A 21,074-nucleotide genomic window follows, 5' to 3' on the forward strand; every position below is an offset into this window, starting at 1 on the left:
CGCCGGGCCCGGCCCGGGCCCCGCTCCGGCTCCCGAGATCGCCAAGTGACAGAAACGCCTGGCTCCGCTGCCGCGCGGAGCTGTTCCCCGGGGGCGGATTTCTCGCTTCTTCCTCCCTGGATCCACCTCCTCCCACTCCACCTCCTTCCCCTCCCCTCCCCAGGGGAGGCTCTGGGGCTGAATATTTTCTGTCTTGAATAATACGGTCCCGGGGAAGCGACGCCGGAGCAGGGGGATTAGCCGGGGGCGAGGGGAGGGAGGGGTGCTCGCCGCCCCCCTCCTAACGTGTCTCGGGACCTCCAAGCCCTCACTCCAAAACTGGGCACACAAAACCCTCCCCTCCTTCTTCAATCTCCCGAGCGCTGAGCGGGTGCGGCCAGGAACGGGGATTTCTCCTGGGGAAGAGAGTTGGTGCCCGGCGTGAGGGGCGGACGGGGGGGACAATCCTACAGCTAGGTGTGTGGAATCGGGGTATCAGAGGTCCTAGACTGCGGGGGACATGTCTTGGTGAACCGTGGCCCCTTTTTTGCAGCGGGAGGAAAACGAAGCTGCGACGCGATATGGGACTTCCAGATAAGGGAGTGTCCGCTCACGCCCGATTGCAAAATATCTTCCCCTGGCGGAGGGGGGAGTGAGCAGCGAAGTGTTGTTCATTCAATTCTTTCCTTTTTTAAATCGACAGAGCGGCAGAACAAATTCGGCGCGGCTAGCGGAACTGGGAAGAGGTGGCTGCGCTTCGGCGCCGCACTCCGGGTCGCAGCGCCTCCAGGCCCCGAGCCCAACCGCCGCCCCTCCCCACGCGACTCCTGGGCCTGGTCACAGACCCCGGGCGGCTCGCCCCGCCCCGCCGCGCCTCACAACATCTCCCGCTGCAAATTGCCCAATCGGGAGACGCGACGAGAGAACACGAGCCAATCAGGGGCTGCTGACTCAGGCGTCCCTCCACCCTTTGGCCCGCCCCCAGGAGGAAAGCCACCGTCCCTCGGGCTCCCCTTTGCATTCCGTCCCCCCTCACGGGAGGTGGCTCAAGGCTCGCATCTTCACCGGGCTAACGCGTCACCCTCGTCCTCGCCCCCTCCCATATGCATCCCTCCTCCCTTTCCCAGTCCTCCTGCAGGTGCTGTTGAGGGTCATTTTTATCCTCCCTTCGGCGGGATACTGCCAACTATTGTGTCTGATCATCTGTCACCACCATCCTGAGGGAAAGAAAATAAGAGGAATAAAACCTTAGAGAAGTTAAGGGGTCTGCTTACCTTTCCTTCTATCTTACTACACTATCCCCTAAAGACTAAGAGACACCCCTCCTTCCCCGCTCCCCGCCCACCGCCTAGGGTTTTGCTTCTTGATGGGGGAAAAAGCTAAAAACACTCCTGGAGCCTGAGTACCTGTGCCTTAGTTTTTAGATCTTCCTTAGAGTGGAAGGCGCCAAACAGAATATACAACTAAATCCTCAGCTTCAGTTAGAGGAAAGACGTTGACTAGATCATTTTTATATGGTCATGAAATGTGCATGTTCATGACAGCCCCTGACCAAACTAGTCAACCAATAACCAACAAAAAATAACATAGAATAGAATACAGGGAGGACCTGCCAGTCAGTTGGTAATTTACTGAATAGCCCACTGGGCTATAGTAGTATCCAGTTCCAGATACTGTTGAGTAAATTAGCAAGAAATGAAAAGAAATGCCAGGGTTTGGGTAGCTTACCGTTAGTGGGTTTACAGAATATGTCCGGAAAGGAAAGCAACTTAAAATACAAACCAGCTTCTTACAAATGCAAATATGCACTGGTTAAAATTTTTATAAATGGTGATTTTAAAAAAGATTTTCAGTTTGGTAAAGGAGAGTAAAATACGAAGTACTTAAACAATTCATGGAAAGATTCATATTATCTTTTAATTCTATTTTTCCATGAACTTTTTGAAATACCCTTTTATTGGCCATGAAAGAAGATGTTAAAAGGAAGTAAATCACATTTTAAAGAACTATGGAAAAATAACAACCTAGAGAAAGCAATATTCCTATAAGAGGTCGTAAAATGTAAGGATTAAGATTACAGTCCAACTCCATCATTTACCATGTAATTTAGGGCCAATTATTACTCTGTATAAGAACTACAGCTATCAAGTAATAATAGTGACTGCCATTTATGTAGACCTGCTCATGCTAAGTACTCTTCTATGGGCTTTTCACACAGTTTAAGGAGATAGGTATGTGGTGGAGCTGGCATTCAAGCCCAGGGGGTCTGGCTCCAGAGCTCAGTCTTTTATACAAGACTCTATACTACCTCTAACAGGGTTTTTAGTAATAATAACAAGAACAATAGCAATAATAATAGCTAACAGTTACTTAACTTATTACATGCTAATTATTGTGGTCTATGAGTACCAATTTAATCCTACCCTTGGGATAGGTATCATTACGATGTTCCAAAATTTGGGAACGTTTTAAGAACCATTATGATTGTATGTATATTATGTGTATTGCTCTCATATGTATCTTACGAGCATTAGGCTATCTGGAGGGTGAATCGCAAAGAGCACAGAACTAAGATTTGGTAAACCTGGGTCCTGGTCCTCTACTGGGGCCTCTGAATGTGACAGCACCTTCCCTATCTTGCTGGGCTGTTGAGAGCATCAAGGGAGATAATAGATGTCAAGGAGCTTTAAAAATCCGAAAACATTATTCAATTAAAATATTACTATGAAGCAGGAGTTTGTCCTATTTCCTCAACAGGAATCCTACTCTTTGTGGCATTTTACTGATACTTATTAGGAACGTATTAACTGAGTTAAAAATTAGGTCTATTCCTTTCTGAAGGCATGAACAATAACAATAGGAGGTACTTCAAAAAATTCGTGGAAAAATAGAATTGAAAGATAATACGAACCTTTTCATGAACTTTTTGAAGAACCCTGCCATTTTCGTAAATGTTTGAGCTCTCATTTACATGCAGTCTGAGTAAACCAAAGTCGGTGTAGTGCCCTCGAGGCATCTGGAAAGTGGTAGCCAACAGCCATCATTCTCCATTCCAAAAGCTATGGTGTAGTTGTGGAGAATGCACACCCTTGGAGTTTCCTTCAGCAGCCCATGATGGGCATTTCACTCATTAACACCTCCAGCAGAGGGAGGACAAGGGAAAAGAAAAGGAGCCAAACTCAAATGGTGTGGCTGCTTATAAACAGCTTCAGTGACAGATCTGGTGAAACAATAGGTTTGGAGGTCATGTAACAGAAAGGGGTTTGGAAATAACTGTGGGTTTCACATTTGATATCTTTTTTTTTTTTTTTCTTAAAAGATGACCGGTAAGGGGATCTTAACCCTTGACTTGGTGTTGTCAGCACCACGCTCACCCAGTGAGCAAACCGGCCATCCCTATATGGGATCTGAACCCGTGGCCTTGGTGTTATCAGCACCGCACTCTCCCGAGTGAGCCACGGGCCGGCCCCCACATTTGATATCTTGATAGTTTTTTTTATCCCAAATATCACAGATAAGCAAGAGCTAACAGTAATTCCAAATTTGTTTACTTTGAGAGGCTGCTATTTCCCTCCTTAGATTACAGCTAATAAATGTGTGGGTTGCCTATAATCTAATTTCTTCTTAGAGTATCCCTTAAAACAGTCTCAGAAATTTCTACAAGACCACCTTGTGTAATATAATCTCTCAGTGTAGGCAAGACATTTTTAAAGATGGGAACTCTATCCTCAAAACATAAGTTTTGGCTTCGTTAATGATATAATACAGTAATATTGTTTTGGTGATCCATAATCAAGGGAAAATGTCAAAGCTGGAAATAGAACCAAAGTGTCCCAGCCTCTGTCTAAAGTCACTCTGTGATAATCTATGGATGATTTCTACTCTGAATAAAGAAGCTGGCAATTCTAAGGGGCACAAGTGTTTGCCAGTGAATTCCACAAACGAAATTTGTAATTTGGGATGAAGCATTGGCAAAATGATGTGTCTGAGGCAGTTAAGACCAATGGCCCTCAGAAGAGTGATAAGCATTTTTTTGGTTTTAGGAAAGTGCTGTGGACTTTACTTCTTATTCATACAATAGCAAAAAGACACATTATCCACTGATATTTCTTTGAAAAAGACTTTCATGTTGAAATGATTTACTAATTTAATGCTTTGCATTTGCTAAATATATAACATTATTTCTATTCATATGATTACTATGTATCTTCAATTATTAATTTCTGAACTAGAGGGTAACGGCACTATTTAATTCATTATATTCAGTGCCTAGCAAAGTGCCAGACACAACAAATACTCTTGAATAATTTCTCTGCCCTCAGCTTATTATGATCTTTTTCTCCTCTGATACCAGTTTTTCTTTATTTTTTCTTTTTTTTTTCTTATTTTGTTGTTTGTTTGGTTTTTGCTATTAATTAGTTACTTGATCATAAACAATCTTACATTATTATTTAACTGAGTATTATCTCCTTTTCTATCTAGATTATAAACTTCTCCAGAGCAGATTCCTGGGGCTTTTACTTCTTTTCAGATTCCCTTCATACCTACCATAGCTTTTTTTTTTTTTTTTTTTTTTTTTTTTTGTCTTTTGTCTTTTTTCCGTGTCCGGCAACGGATCGCAACCCTCAGTGTTGCCCCCGTACCGGACCGGGGACCGGCAACGGGATTGCAACCCTTGGTGTTGCTCCCGCGCCTCGCTCAGCCAGTGAGCGGGAACGGGTCTGTATGTGGGATCCGAACCCTTGGGCGGGAGCGCCGCTGCACTTCCCAAGCGGCGCACTATCCAGTGCGCCACCGGGCCGGCCCCTACCATAGCTTTTACATATAGGAATCACTACAAACTGATTCAAGAAATGAATGATGATTATGTCACTATTATTGATAAATATTTATACCTCAAGTAATTCCTAGCTGACCAAACTTTCCAGGGCACAGAAACATATGTGTATTTGCCTATGTAAATACAGCTAGAATGGAGAGTACAAATTATACGAGATGTCCACAAAGAGAACTCTGTGTGGTCCTCAACTTCTAGAAATGCCATGTTTTATCTCTTCACCTAACTTCACCTCTGGTGACTGAGCTATTTTTTGGCTAGAAAGTCATCCTAAAAATTAATATCCCTTGCATTTTGGCAGTAACTATAATATTTCAGCTCATAGTTTGTCTGTAATTATGTATCAAATGTTTTCTTCTGAATTAAAATTATTTTTCAGCACCAGAATCTTCATAATTAAAATTTAGTGATATAGCAGTCATACTCATCAGCACTGAAAGTTTATTACTACATTTTAAGAAAAAATAAGAATAAAAAATTCATGTACAAGTTTTTAGTTTATCCTAAGAATCGTGACTTTCATTTATAAGTATTCCAATTTTTTTTAAAAAAATGAGACCAGTTTTTAAAATGTTTCCACCCACCCAACTAAATACGAGCTGGAACATCTTGTGAAAATACTGTGCAATCTGGGTAGAAACTCATATTACAACTGGAGAATTGAAGTATGCTTTTATCATCTTGGAACAGAATGCTAAATTCCAACCATTCTAACTAGGAATCTGTGCTAGCAGTGACTTTTAATATTATAAGCCTAATCCAGAGTAACAATATCTTTTTCAATGGAATTTTTTTTTTTAAAGAGTCCTAGCCTTCCCTTTCATGTTCATTGAGCAGAAGTAGGAAAGACATCTAAAGACCTCTCCATTCCTTGATTCAGTGAAACTCTGGGTATCTTTCAATATTCCCTAGCACTGTAGATTCCACTCCTTTATTCTGTAATTGCCTGCATTCCTTACAAATCCAAAAGTCAACTAACCAAAAGTTCTTCCTTCAGATAGGAAAGGAATGCAGGATAATACATGGCAATTCACATCTGTGCTTAAGTAGGATTGATGCAGGCTTGTGTAACTTTTCTCCTAAAGGATTTTTTCAATTATATTTTAATTTTTTAAAATTGCAACATAAAAAGAAAAACATAAACATTGCAACTATGAAAGGGTCCAAGCTCATACCACATTTTATGAATTCATTCTCTTGCCTTCTAGCTTCTTTCTATGGTTCTTCATTGGTTGACTACAACAGGAAGCCTGAGGCTCTCAAAGGTAATTCATCCACTCTGTGTATGTGTGTGTGTGTGTATATATATACAGAAAATCTAGATGGCAAATCCTGATCAAAGATGAATGAAAAGAAAATAAAAAGAGAGATATAAACATTTAAAATTAGGAGGTAGTGGGAGATAAAATAAAGAAGCATATTATTCTAAAGAGAGAGAAAGACAATGTTATGGAAGAAGATTAACACCAGTAAACAGAAGAAAAATAGAGACAAATGTTTTACTCCCTGAAGGAAATGTAAATGAAATATATCAAAAGTGAAATCCCATATAAATCATCATATAAATGAGATATAAAAAGAATTAGAAGAGCTAAGAGAAGATATTGAGAAAAAAAAATACCTTTGCAGAGGTAATAACTGAATTAGAAATAAGGAATAAGAAATATCTAGCAGAAAATGGTGGGATGAATGACAGGTTTTGTTTTGTTTTGTTCATTTTTCTTTTTTGAATAACAGGTTTTTAAAAAGCACATCAGGCTGGCCAGTTGGCTCAGTTGGTTAGAGCATGGTGTTATAACAACAAGGTCAAAGGTTTCAGATCCCCATACGTGGAAGGGTGGGGGGAACCCACAAAAAGCAACCACACACACACACAAAAAGATAGATTAACTGATAAGAAGAGATTTTAAAAAATGTAAGACAACTAACAGACATCTGATTTAGAGAAACTGATGTCTGACAAAGAACTTAGAACTAATAAAACTAAAAAATATATAAAGATATAATATATAGACTGATAAATGAACCACAATATCTGTTCTCTCCTCCTCATAGTTTATACCTAATAATAGCATTTTACCTGGGCACCTGACTAACACACTGGACTTTATTTTCCAGCCTTCTTTCTGACTGGGTGTGGCTGTATGACTACATTCTAAGCAATGAAATGTGGGCAGGAATGATTGTGTGTCACTCAGGGGTCTTCCCTTAAAAGGATCGGATCTGTGTCTTCCTAGACCCTTCCCCCCTTTTGCAGTACCTGGAGATAGGGTTGCCTGGTTTAGCAAATAAAAATAAAGAGCAAAAGCATTTTACTATAAGTATGTCTCAATTATTGCATGAGACTTACACTAAAAAGTATTCGTTATTGGCATTGTTAGGTTCGGCGAGACCGAGAAAACGGAGAGAGATTCGAACCAGGCGCCATGTCAGCCAAGCAGCTTTATTTCCACCAACGTAGAGGGGAGACTGAGTCAAACCAGTCCCCCCCCAGACAAAGGAAAGCAGGGGTTTATAAGCCTTTGAAGGTTCTGGCAGAATAATGGGCAATTTCGAAATCAGGGGTATGCAAGGTGACACAGCCCTTGTAGTCTGCTGACACCTGCTTGGTTAGGGCATAGGCTTCTAATTAGTGTCGCTACTATATCAGTGCAAAGCACTCCAGCGCGAAGCCTGCTCCCACAGCCCACGAGATGTTCCTTTGATGATAATGGTCATGTTTGCCCCTTCCCAGGAGAAGAATTTCAGTTCCCAGAGCAGAAAAGGGAAAGGGGAGGGGGAGAGGTAGGGAAAGTTACTTAACCTGGCTGTGCTGATGTACAAGCTAGCCATGAGTCCTAACAGGCATGAGACATTTTTATACTAAAAAATTATTTGTTGTTTATCTCAAATTCAAGTTGAACTGGGCATTCTATATTTTATCTGGGAACCCCACTGGAGAGAGTGAGAACTGGGGCATCTGCCTTTGACCCAGAGATGGAAGCCACCTATTGAAGAAGAGCCACTTGTAGCAGGACTGAAGTGCCTACTTCTAGATTGTTACCTGAAAAAGACATAACTTTGTATGTAGCCATTTGTATACTTAAGTACCATGATATTTTAAAGATCTTTTTGCTACAAAAGCTTAGCCTTTGCCATAAACTGATATGTGGAAACTTTCTTGCAATTCCGAAGATTAAAAGGACTTATCAACTTTCAGGAACTATTAAAAGAATAATTACTTGGGAAAAGTTATTACACTTTGGGTATAAGAAAAAGAATTCTATAAGCCAATCAAAGTGAATCACCTAAAGCAGAGGTTGGCAAATGATGGCACACAGACCAAATCTGGTCTGCCACCTGTTTTCGTAAATAAAGTTTTATGGGAAGACAGCCACACATTCATTTCTGTGTTGTCTATCACTGCTTTAGCACTATAACAGCTGAGTGGTTGCAACAGAAACTATGTGGCCTGCAAAGCCTAAGATAATTTCTATTTGGCCCCTTATAGAAAAAGTTGCTGACTCCTGATCCAGAGGAAAAACATTACTGACATCAGAACTCTACTCAGCATTAACTGATATGAAAAGAGTTTTGAAGAAAAAAAAGAATGTGACTTATAGATCAAACCATGTGGTAAGTCACACTTAAAAGCAGCTGAAAGACATTCTCAGATATGTAAAGATTCAGGAAATATATCACCTTTCCCCCAAAACAATGATATGATATGGTAGTATAACGTACTAAGAGATGATAAAATAAATATAAAAGGACTGTAGTGAAACTGAAACAGCTATGATTATTTATCATGGTAATACAGAATGTAAATGTTGTGAATTTTGAAAGAAAAGCCTTACAATGAAAAGTAATAATACTATATAATAATTAGAGCAAAAGAATACAACTTGAGAGATGGAAGGGGAAGAAAAGGTGGCAAAAGTGATAATTGCTCTAATTTCTTCATTGGCTATTGAGGATTATGTAAATGATATTCTGATGTTATTTCAGCTGCTTTAAGTAATGGTTGAGTGACCAAATAATTGAAATAAAGTGAAAAGACAAGCCACAGACTATCAGAAGATATACACAACTGATAAAACCCACCAATAATTTATATCCAGAGTTTACGAAGAGCCCCTCTAAACCAATAAACAAAATGGAAAAAACAAATAGGCAATTCACAAAAGAGAAAATGCACGTGGCCACTAAACATAATAAAAGATGCGCAGTATCATTAGAATCGGGATAATGCAAATTAAAATGTTAATGAGATCATTTCAGACCCAACAGACTGGCAAAAATAAGTCTGATAACATCAAGTGTTGAAGTGTTGATGAAAACAGAAGCTTTTATAAACTGCAGGTGGGAAATATAAATTCATAAAACCAGTAAATTGGAAACTCTAGTTGCTCAGGCCCCAAACCCTAGACTGTCTGCAAAATCTGAAATGAATATTATCTCCACCTCCATATCCAATAGGGGTCTCAAATTTATGACACCTCTTCCCACATTAAGTGGCAGTTCTGTTCATCCTGTTGTTCAGGACCAAAAACTTCAAGGCAGCCTTGACCCCTCTTTCTCTTGTACTCCACATCCTTATATCAGTAAACTCTGTCAGCTCCAACATCAAATTATATCCAGAATCTGATCACCTTCACAGCTATCATCCAAGTCCAAGCCAAGTCAGCTATCATCTGGATTAGGATGGCAGCCTTTAACTAGCGTTCCAGCTTCTACCCTTGTCTACTCTCAACACAAGAGCCAGGTTAACCCTCTTATAACATAAATCAAATCATGTCACTTCTTCCCTGAAAACCATCTAATGTTTCCCATTTCACCCATAATAAAAAGCCAAAATCCTTACAGAAGTTTACACTGGCCCTATTTGATCCCCCTCCAGGCTACACCAATCTGCATGCTTGCTCCCACCACACCTGCAGCTCACCTGTTGTGTGCACCTGCTATTCTCCCAGGCTGGAATATGCTTCCCCCAGATATCCACTGGACCTCCTCCTCATTTTGTTCAGGCTTTTACAAATGTCACTTTCTTAGACAGGTCTTTCCTGACCACCCCACTTAAAGTAGCACCATATCCAACTACTCCACACTCAACACAATCTCTCTTTAATTTTTCAAAGCACTTATTGCCACCTGGCATTTTATGCTCATATTTGTTTAATAGTGTTTATTCATTGCCTATCTTTCAGCCTAGAATGTAAGCCTAAGAAGAGTAGGCAATAAGTCTCTTTTATTTATTGCAATATCCCCAGTGCCTAGAACAGATCCTGGCATATACTAGACACCCAACAAAATATGTGTTGAAGAGTGGATGAATAACCACTTTGGAAGCACACTTTTAAATACAGTAGCAAGGAAGTTGAGGATGCCCCTATTTTATTATAGAAAAATTCTACGTCTGGGTGTCCACCCAGAAAAATTCTCCTTTCTCTATACAAGCCCTCATGTGTGAAAGAAGTACCACTTTCTGGAAAAGTAGAAATAACCTGTTCTTTCATAGGTGAATAGGAAAAATCAGTTTATCAGTTTTATTTAGGCAATGCAAGTTTATTCAGCAGTTAAAGTGAATGAATATATCAATCTAGATCAATTTATATCAAAAGAATAATGCTGAGTGAAAAAGCGAATTATGAAAGAATGAGCATCTTGATAATGCATATATAATATACACATGTCTCCATATATGTAACACATTTTGTTTATAAATACACACACATGCATTGAAAGTATAAAAATCACGGAACCATATATGTCAACTTCAGGAGGAAGGTAGAAAGGGAGGAAAAGAGGAGTGAGGGTTGAGGCTTTAGCTGTAACATTTTAGTTCTCTGAAATTAGCTCTGTAGACATAAACATTTTAAATTTATATATAATATATTGTATACATAATATAATATACACTTCATCCTATTTATCTATTTCCACAACATACTGAATCCAAAAACTGTTAATTGCATTTAATAGCATTTGTCTTTGAGCATGGACTGGGGGAGGGGAGGGAAGGGGGTGTGTGTGATGATCACCATTTGAAGCTCTTTTTATTTATTTATTGGCAGTTGGCCTGTATGGAGCTCTGAGAACTTGATCTTGGTGTTATAACCGACATTCTAAACCGGCCAGCCATGAGAGTTGTTTTTTGTTTGTTTGTTTGTTTGTTTGTTTGTTTGTTTTCCTTAATTATTATTTATTAGAAAGCATTACTTCTACTTTAAAATAATTTTAAAATGCCTTTCTTCAGTCCTTGTTTTTTCAGGTCGATAGAAAAATAAAAATACAAAAAATACATTGAAATAATAAATATCTATCAAACTCTCCCTATGAAAATGAAAGACTACTTTCTGTTTAGGCTCCCACAAAGCAATTATAAGAGTTGGCCGTACATTAAGCCTTTTAAAAGAGGCAATTCTGGGGCTGGCCAGTTAGCTCGGTTGGTTAGAGCACGGTGCTGATATCCCCACATCCAGGGTTCCATCCCTGTACTGGCAGAGTGCACAAGAGTTTACCATGTACAACTAGAAATACTTATTACAAGTGGAAACAAAGCCCTCAACTCTTCGAAAATGTTCATGTGCTCCCCTAAGCAACTCTTGCACCATACAGGAGATCAAAACCAAAATGTCAAATTATCAACAAAAGGATAATGAGAAGAGTAGTTATCAAAGCCTGAGGACTTGTGACTAAAGCTGTACTTCTAAGAAAACCCATAGCCTTCCAGCTTTTCACTACTGTTGGGAAAATAGAAGGTAAACGGTCAGGGCCGCTCAGACGTTCGGAGTCCGGCGGAGCCTCGGAGGGGTGTGCGCGTGCGCACCGGCGTACTTGTTCCTGTCTAATGTGATTGCGCATGTGCACCCAGGTTTTTTGGATTGTGAACTAGAGTATAAAGGACTAACTACACAGAAGCCCGAAGCTTCTGGAGGGTGCTCTGGGAAGCCATATTAGGTCTGCTGCTCCTAGCTCTGAATAAAGCCTATTATTTCTCCACCCACCGTTTCCAGGACCATTTCCTGTTACCAGCTCCTCGCCCTGCGTGGGCAGGGTCTGTGACCCAGTCTGGACGACGGGCTCAACGGTCTGTGAGACCTAGCCCTAGCCATACAGCTACCAAAAAAGAAAAAATGAAAATAAATTATTTTTAAAAACCGAGAAATTAGCAGAAAAAGTTAAGCCTAAGGAAAACATAAAGAAGGAATTAATAAAACAAAGTTATTGAATAAAAAATTGGAAAGTGAGATGTGTAGAAAATGGCGGCAGGGATGAAGCTCTGGAGATCAAAATAGGTGAGGAGAGCGTGGCTCCTGGCAGAGGGTGAAGGAGAGCGACCTACTCAGAGGTAATCGCTCCTCTTTATATATATACATTTTTTTCCTTTCTTTTCTCATATCTATATGAGGAGGTAATCACTTTGAGCCATATGCCAATCCAACTAAAAATACAGAGACTTGACTACAATCATACCTTTTGATGTGAAATGGCAGTCAGACCTGGTTGAAGAAAACATTGGTGAGGTGACATACATGGAGCTCTTGATGGATGCTGAAGGGAAGTGGAGAGGATGTGCCACTGTTTGACTTCAGAATGGAAGAATGCATGAAAAAAGCCACGGAAGTTCTAAACAAGCGTAGTCTGAGTGAAGACCACGAAAGCCAGAGAAGACCCTGATGGTGCACATGCCAGGAGAGCGAGGCAAAAGCCTGCAAGATCTGGGAGCACAGAATTTGTAGCCAATCTGGATGGCAGAGTTGGCTGGAAGAAACCGAAGGAAGTATTTTGTATGGCTGGTGCGGTGTTCTCAGCAGACCTTCTTGAGGATAAAGATGGAAAAAGTCGTGGAATAGGCATTGTTACTTTTGAACAGTCCATTGAAGCTGTGCAACTATGACTGTGTTTAATGGCCAACTGCTATTTGATAGACCAGTGCACGTCAAAATGGACGAGAGGGCCTTACCAAAGGGAGGTTTTTTCTCTCCTGAGCGCCCACAACAACTTCTCCATGGACTTGGTGATATTGGTGTGGGGTTAGGACCAGGAGGGCAGCCTGTTGATGCCAATCACCTGAATAAAGGCGTTGGAATGGGAAACAGAGGGCCTGCAGGAATGGGAATGGAAGGCACAGGATTTGGAATAAATAAAATGAGAGGCCTAGAGGGATTTTTTGGTGGTGGTATGGAAACCATGGATCGATTTGAATCTGGGATGAACATGGTAGAATAAATGGTGGAGGCAGAGGCAGCATCCCTGGGATTGAGAGGATCTGGATGGCAGATATAAAAGGACTATAACAGCCAACAGACCAGGAAAGAGGCAGCCTAGCAGCACAGAAAATTTTTAACAATAAATGCTCCAGTGAGACACCACAGAAAACACTGTGGACCTATAACAGTGTGGAGCACATGGGCTCTGCCATGGGCCCGGACCTGGATGCCTGCACTGAGCGCATGGGCCTGGCCATGGATGGTGATGGCAGTGCCAGCTTTGACTGAGCCATCGAGACGGAGCGTGGCAACTTTAGAGGAAGCTTTGCAAGGGTCCTTTGGTGGAGCTGGAGGCCACGCTCCTGGGGTGGGCAGGAAGGCCTGCCAGATATTTGTGAGAAATCTCCTATTTGATTTTACATGGAAGATGCTAAAGAACAAATTGTACGAATGTGGCCATGCGCTCTACGCTGACATCAACATGGAGAACGGGAAGTCCAAGGGGTGTGGTGTAGTTAAGTTTGAGTTGCCAGAGCTGGCTGAGAGAGCCTGCCAGAGGATGAATGGCATGACACTGAGTGGCCGAGAGACTGATGTTCGAGTTGATAGAAACGCTCGAGCAGTTGCCTTTTTTTTTTTTTGTCTTTTTCCATGTCCGGCAACGGATCGCAACCCTCGGTGTTGCTCCCGCGCCTCGCTCAGCCAGTGAGCGGGAACCGGTCCACATGTGGGATCTGAACCCTCGGGCGGGAGCGCCGCTGCGCTTCCCAAGCGGCGCACTATCCAGTGCGCCACCGGGCCGGCCCCGAGCAGTTGCCTTTTTTAAACATCGACCAACACTAGACCTCTGAATTTGTATTTTTTCTTGTTAACCATTTTAACTTGTATAAAGAGGTTTTAAAAATTCAGGTACTTTTTCAGGTAATTTGAATTACATTTTTAATGACTGGGGTTCCATTTGACTTTGCATTGAGATTGCAATGTGCTCAACTTTTTTGTAGTTGTGGCATCTTGTTGATATCGGGTATGACTTTGATAATATATACCAGTTCCTGAAAAAAACCCAGAAAAATTGGAAAGCAAAAGTGGTAGAAATTACAAATTACAAAACCTTTTGTAATGAAAATAAGAATGGGAAAAAAGTAACCACAGATATATAGGGAAAATAAAGGAAGTACATGTAAGTATTTGAAAATACATGCTAATATATCTGAAAATCAGGAAAACATAAATTCCAAAAGTTCACTCAAGACAAAGCATGGCAAGAGACCACCAACAACAGGAAGAAATTAGGAAAGTTCTCAAAAAATTACCTTTAAAAAAGTGTCATAACCAAGAGGCTCTGGGAGATGAGGATTTTTTCTCCAGATCTTTAATTCTTATGCAGTGTAAATGGTTCTGGGGCTAGATAAAGAAAAGTTTCCAAAAACTTTTTTCTAAAAGCTGAATTAAAAATATATGATAGGAAAAAAAAAAGATCAGGAGACAATTTCACATGTGAATATTGATTTTAAAAATCCTAAATAAAATCTCAGTATTTGCCTTAAGTAATATATTAAATGCACCATGATAGGGATTCATTGCATAAATGGAACTGTTGTTCAAAATTAGATCTCCCCATTTTAATACATCAAGATAGATGCAGTTGAACTATCAATATTCACTCCTAATAAAATTCCTTAGACTTCTGTTTCCGGGAAGATGGAGTTGACATACTTTTCTTATTCGTGTCACTAAGTACAAAAAAAAAATCTAGACATCCTATGTAGAACAAACCAGTATCAGAAAGGTGGCAAGAAGGCAAAAGCACAGCTAGGGGTTACACAGTGGCGAGTACCCAGGCGTTTCTTTTTGCCTCATATTCTACGCTTGGACCTGAAGAAGCTGGCCCTGGAACCGCCAATGGAGGCAGACACAGAAAGCCCTATCAGAAGCCCATTCTCTCTAGCCAACAGACCAGGAAAGAGGCAGCCTAGCAGCACAGAAAATTTTTAACAATAAATGCTCCAGTGAGACACCACAGAAAACACTGTGGACCTATATGCCACCTCCACCCAAATCAGCAAAGGTCATGTAAGGAGCCTGGACTTCCACAGTCACCAGACTATACAATCTCCCCCACTACATCAATGAGACCATTTAAGAAGCCTGGAACTCCAGCCTTATCTTGAAGTAAGAGGCTTCCCTCCTCTCCCCTGCAGGGTCAGGTCTGAGGAGGTCTAGTTGAGAGTCAGGTCTCCCCTTCTCACCCAGCAGAAAGGAGCCCTAAGTTTAACGGGCTGAGTGAGAAACCTGAACTTCTCCTCTCACCTGGTAGTAAAGCGGTAGTACCCCAGCATCCCCTGCCAGAGCAGTAGCAAACAAAACCAATTAAAACAGAAGGTTTGGGCCGGACCGGTGGCGCACTGCTACAGTGCGCCGCTTGAGAGTGCGGTGGCGCTCCCGCCGAGGGTTCGGATCCCACGTACAGACCAGTTCCCGCTCACTGGCTGAGCGAGGTGCAGGCGCAGCACCGAGGGTTGCGATCCCGTTGTCGGTCCCAAAAAAAAAAAAAAAAAAAAAAAAAAAAAAAAAAAAAAAAACCAGAAGGTTTACATAAGATTCAGAGTCACATAACACCCAAAATGTCCAGGTTTCAATTGAAAATAGCTCATTACAGCAAGAATCACGAAGAGCACAAACTGATGGATAAAAAATAATATCAATAGATGGCAACTACAGGATGACAGAGATGTTAGGATTATCTGACAAAGATTTTATTTATTTATTTATTTATTTATTTTTGGCATCTGGTTGGTAAGGGGATCTAAACCCTCGACCTTAGTGTTATCAGCATCATGCTCTAACCAAGTAGAGCTAACCGGCCAGCCCTCTGACAAAGATTTTAAAGCAGCCATCATTAAAATGATTTAATGAGCAATTAGAAGCATGCTTAAGACAAAAGTATGAAATGAAAGTTACAGATATTGAAAAAGAGGGGGCAAAACTTCCAATGTTGCAACTAATAAATTATGTGACTAGAATATCTAGTAGAAATAAGTCAAAATGATTAGTAATCAAGGAGTTCAGACAGAAGGCAAGTTCTTTAAAAAATATACAAAAATGTTATCATCACTTTATTCTGTTTATTTATTCCTTTATTTTTTTGGAAGCTGGCCAGTGCAAGGGTCCAAACCTGTGCCCCTGGTGTTACTAGCACCACGCTCTCCCAAGTGAGCTAACCAACCGGCTCATTATCATCATTTTAGATTGTCAAAAATGGAAATAGGTTAAATGTATGTCAGTAGAGGGTTGATTTAATAAAATATGGCTGAGCCATAGAATGCAATACCATGCAGCTGTTTAAAAAACAGGTAGAGCCATATGTATTTATATGTAAATATACCGGTATTAGAACAGATTAGGTTTATGCTGTGAACAAACAACACAAACCATCTCAAAGGTTTCTTTCTTGCTCACTTCACATATCCACCATGAATCAGCTCTACATATCATTTTATCTACATCTTACTTCTAGAACTCAGTCTGAGGGAACAGCCTCTACCTAATTTTTTTTTTTTTTTTGTGGCTGGCCGGTTTGGGGATCCAAACAAGGCTGTACTCCAACTGAGCCAACTGGCCAGCTCATTATCTAAATATTTGCTGGTCTCATGGATGAGGGGAAAGAGAGACATGACAAAAGTCCAGGCTGGCTCAGAAACTTGCTTGGAAATGCTGCATGTCATTTCTGCTCATTTCACTGGCCAAAGCTAGTCACATGGCCATGCCTGAGATCAACAAGATGGGAATTTATTATCTTCCCAAAGAGAGCAACTCCTTAGAAAGAAGCCCCAGATACAGATGAACCTAGTATAATCTATTATAATACTAATGATATACTAGCAAGTAAAACAAAAGAGGTCACAGTGTTGGGAAGGGTATTCACTATGAATAATGATTTTTTGGGTAAGGTGGGTAGAACTAAAGGACAGCAATGACTACTGTTTTCTGCTTTTTATATTTTTGTAATGTTACAGGATTTCATAATATGTATTGTTTATATTAAAATAATAATGTTTAATTTTAAAAGAGAAAATTGAATTTTAATCTTTCCTGCTTTGATTGAAACACATGCATTTTCTCTCTGTCATTAGTGGACATGGAAAGTATTCTGTGATCATTCACAGGATAATGGTAAATAAATACATGTGTAATTTTTAAAAAGTAATCTTGCTTGAACCAAATGTGCAATTGATTAGGTGAGATGTTCTATATTCTATATATACAACCTACAATGAAGTTCAAATCTAGGTGGGGAAAAAAAGCCCAAATACGAAAAAACTGAAGAGCAGGACCACATATGCAGTACCTTGGAGGATTACATTCACCAGAACTAAAAACAGAGAAAGAGCAGTGATATTTCCCAGGGGGGTTCTCTGGACTTTTGTCCTTGTGGAGAAAGGGCAGATAGGGGAGGTGGTGGTCATAGAGCTGCCAGCCATCCTAGAGTGGCTTGGCTCTGCCATCAGGCAGGAGTGAAAGTCCAAGTAACCACTTGACCATTTTCAGTTGGGAGGCTTAGTGACATGATGGAATGGGGGGTCGAGAGAGAAATCAGTAGAAAAGACAGACTAGTGGTGAGAACATGTATGGGTGAGAGAGAAGCTATATTTTTCATGTATTTCCATAAAGGTGAAACTTTGGGGGTGGGAGGGACTGTGTGGAGAGGACTGGGGTGTTCTTTTTGTGCGATGCACTGTGAAAGACACCATACAGTCCCTACAAAGAAAGCTTTCTGTAAAGAATTGTAGGCACTTTCTCCAGAGATAAAGATCCTCCTTATTTCCATATGATATCTTTTTTTTTCTGGCACTGGCCAGTAAGGGCATCTGAACCCTTGGCGTTGGTGTTAACAGCACCATGCACTAACTAGGTGAGCTAACCGGCCAGCCCTTCCATATAGTATCAATATAGCATGCCCTTGGCATTCCCAGGAAATACCTACAAATAGCTTAACCAACCCCCAAATTCGCAGGTGCAATCGGAGGAACCATATTTACATGCTGCTGTGACCTCTACAGGCATCCCATGGAAAGAGATGAGAATGGGAGAAAACACTCTTCTACAATTCCTCTTTTGCCTCCAGAGACAATCACAGGGGAGCACAGCCTTGTATACAGTAAAGAAAAACTGTAATTTCAAAATCTCAGCCAATGGATTGAGGACTGGATTGTTTGGAAAGGCACCGTAGGGGACCTCATTTCCTGTTTCCTCATTCCCTGGTCCTAAATGTGCACAAGCCCAGAGTAAGAAAGTGGGAAGAAAAGTATCGGAATTGCTCTGCAGTGTGATGTAGAATGTGCTTTCTACTGTGAGCAACGGCAGCCATGACGATTTTGCTCCTTCCAGGGAACTGTTTCTTTCCCATAATACAGATGTGGACTATTGTCTGTGTCTGAGGATTGTTTGTCCTTGGGAGAAGAACGTGAATGTGTGTGAGGGGACGTGAGTGGGTGGGTCTGTGTCGTAGGCGTGTTTGAGCACGTTTCCAAAGAGTTGCTCACAAAGATTACTGGCCTCAGGGATAATGAAGACTTTCACCTCACTCTGATACACAAATCTGAAAGACAGGGAACACCACTTGGAGCGCCAAAACCAACCCTGCACAGTTTTGTCTGTCAAAGCTCACCTGGATGATTCTGCTGAGGGCTCTAAGTGGCCTTATGTGAGATCCCTTATGTGAGGTGTTGCCTAAAGCAGGAGTTTGCAAGCTAGGGCCAAATCTGGTCCACTGCCTGTTTTTGTGAATAAAGTTTTATTGGAACACAGCCATGCCCATTTGTTTATGTATGGTCTGTAGCTGCTTTCACACTACCATGACAGAGTTGAGTAACTGCGGCAGAGACCACATAGCTCACAAAACCTAAAATATTTATTTATGGATTTTTGTTTATTTGTTTTGGCAGCTGGCTAGTACAGGGATCAAACCCTAGCACCACACTCTAACCAACTGACCTAACTAGCAAGCCCTTAAAACGTTTATCTGGCTTTTTGCAGAAAAAGTTTGCTGACCCCTGGCCTTAAGTCAGCAATTCCAAAGAGAAATTTGCATATAATCAACATTGCCCTTGAAAATCCTTTATGACATGAAGGCAGATACATTGTTATCCAGTAAGCCCTGGCTAGTGTTTCCTCTAGCAATAGAGAACGTCATTGTTTCTTCCACTGAATGCTTACTGAAGCAGTTGACACATGTTTAGAGACCATGTTGTGTGAAAAATGCCTATAGCTAATGACAGAATTCCCCTTAGCACAGAGTGATGAGAAGCTTGAGGAAATGCCACCGATGAAGGCCATGCAGACTCATGTCTCCCACCTCATTTCCACTTATGGTTGAAAGCTTTTGAAGAGGGTAGGCCGCATTGTCTGCACTATACAAATTGTCATTGCTCTGTTTTTTAAGGAGGAGTTACAGTTGAATTTGAGGAAATTTAGTGGATGCATGCTGCAACTCCATTTTGGGAAATGTACTATGAGAGTTTTGGGTGCTGTGGGTTTCCCTGGTTAGGGGAAGAAGTTATCTCAGAGGGAGAGAAAGATTTTTTCCAGTAGTGTAAAGAACTAGAGAAAGGCCTTTCTTCAGAGAGAGAGAGAGAGCAGTGTGAATCTTGAGACAGAGAAGGTAGGTGAGAAACTGGACTGTACAAGGAGAAAGCCCTGTGAGAAGTGCCTAATTTCTTTTTTTTTTTTTTCTGAGACTCTACATATTTTGCCCCCCCCCCCCCCCCCTTTTTTTTAAAAGATGACCGGTAAGGGGATCCTAACCCTTGACTTGGTGTTGTCAGCACCACGCTCAGCCAGGGAGCGAACCTGTCATCCCTATGAGGGATCCGAACCCGGGTCCTTGGTGTTATTAGCACCGCACTCTACCGAGTGAGCCACGGGCTGGCCCCTTGCCCCCTTTTTAAAGCTCCTTAGCCTACACTGTAATTCTGTCAAGTCAGTTGCAGACCTTCAGTAAATCTCAGGTTTGGAAAACCAAAGGATGAGGTTGTAAATGGAAATTTGATCTACCCCAAATTATCCCTCTGCCCAGCACAGCCGTAGAATGTTGTGTCAAGGAAGGCTGGTAGTACCAAGCTTCCAGCAGCAACCAGCTGCAAACTGAACAGAGGTTTAACACAAACCTGGCAGTCATGGGAGGGAATGGGATAGCAGAGACACAGCTACATGGTTGTATGATTTGGGATCAAAAAACCATGAGATTAACTTGCTATTTCTTTTCCCCCACATATAGAAAAGTGACTGACTCTTGAAAAGGGTGGAGAAGATGAGTGTTCCAGGGAAGGAGGTAAACACATGATTTACATAAACATGGAAATGCTGTACAACTCAATGTTTTTGATGCATGTCTTCACAGCACAAGCTAACTGCTCTGTTAATTTTCACCAACATTTTCCTTCTCACTTAGAGGCCATTTTTTAACCAGCAGACAAAGGTATTATGCAGTGAGCCCACCCATGGCAAGTAGGGGGCTGCCACACCAAGCTGAGATGTGAATGCTCCCGCTCTCTAGCTCTGCAGTACAGCCCACTTAAATTTGTTCTTCGGCCACATTACAACTTGCTGCACATCAGAGACCAACAGTTTGTCCACAGCAGCCCAAGCTGTGAAATCTAATTTACTAATTGAAAAGTAGTCTGTATTTTTTTCTTTTTCCTTTTTGTCTTTTTTACTGACCGGTAATGGGATCGCAACCCTCGGTGTCGTGCCCGCACCGTGCTCAGCCAGTGAGCGGGAACTGGTCTCCACATGGGATCCGAACCCTCGGCGGGAGCGCCACTGCGCTCCCAAGCGGCGCACTCTCCAGTGCGCCACCGGGCCGGCCCGAAAAGTAGTCTGTTTTATTACCGAAAGGAAAAACTTAGAACCTTGAGGCCAAGTGTGATTTAGAATTGCAATTACATTTTTGAAAATGCAGATTTATCAGGCTAGGACCTGAGTTGTTAAAAATGGCAGATTAAGTAGCACCTGAATTTGAGCAAATGTATAAAGCTTGTGCTTCTCAACCTGGGTTGCACATTTGA

At 41.4% G+C, this 21,074-nt stretch overlaps 1 pseudogene; it reads left to right on the plus strand.

Annotated features, from left to right (window-relative positions):
• LOC103591627 overlaps positions 1-13,095 on the plus strand; it is a 14,766-nt pseudogene extending 1,671 nt beyond the window's left edge.
• The last annotated feature ends 7,979 nt before the right edge of the window (positions 13,096-21,074 follow it).

This window comes from Galeopterus variegatus, unplaced genomic scaffold (genome assembly GCF_000696425.1).
Source record: "Galeopterus variegatus unplaced genomic scaffold, G_variegatus-3.0.2 Scaffold998, whole genome shotgun sequence".
In the NCBI taxonomy this organism is placed as follows: domain Eukaryota; kingdom Metazoa; phylum Chordata; class Mammalia; order Dermoptera; family Cynocephalidae; genus Galeopterus; species Galeopterus variegatus.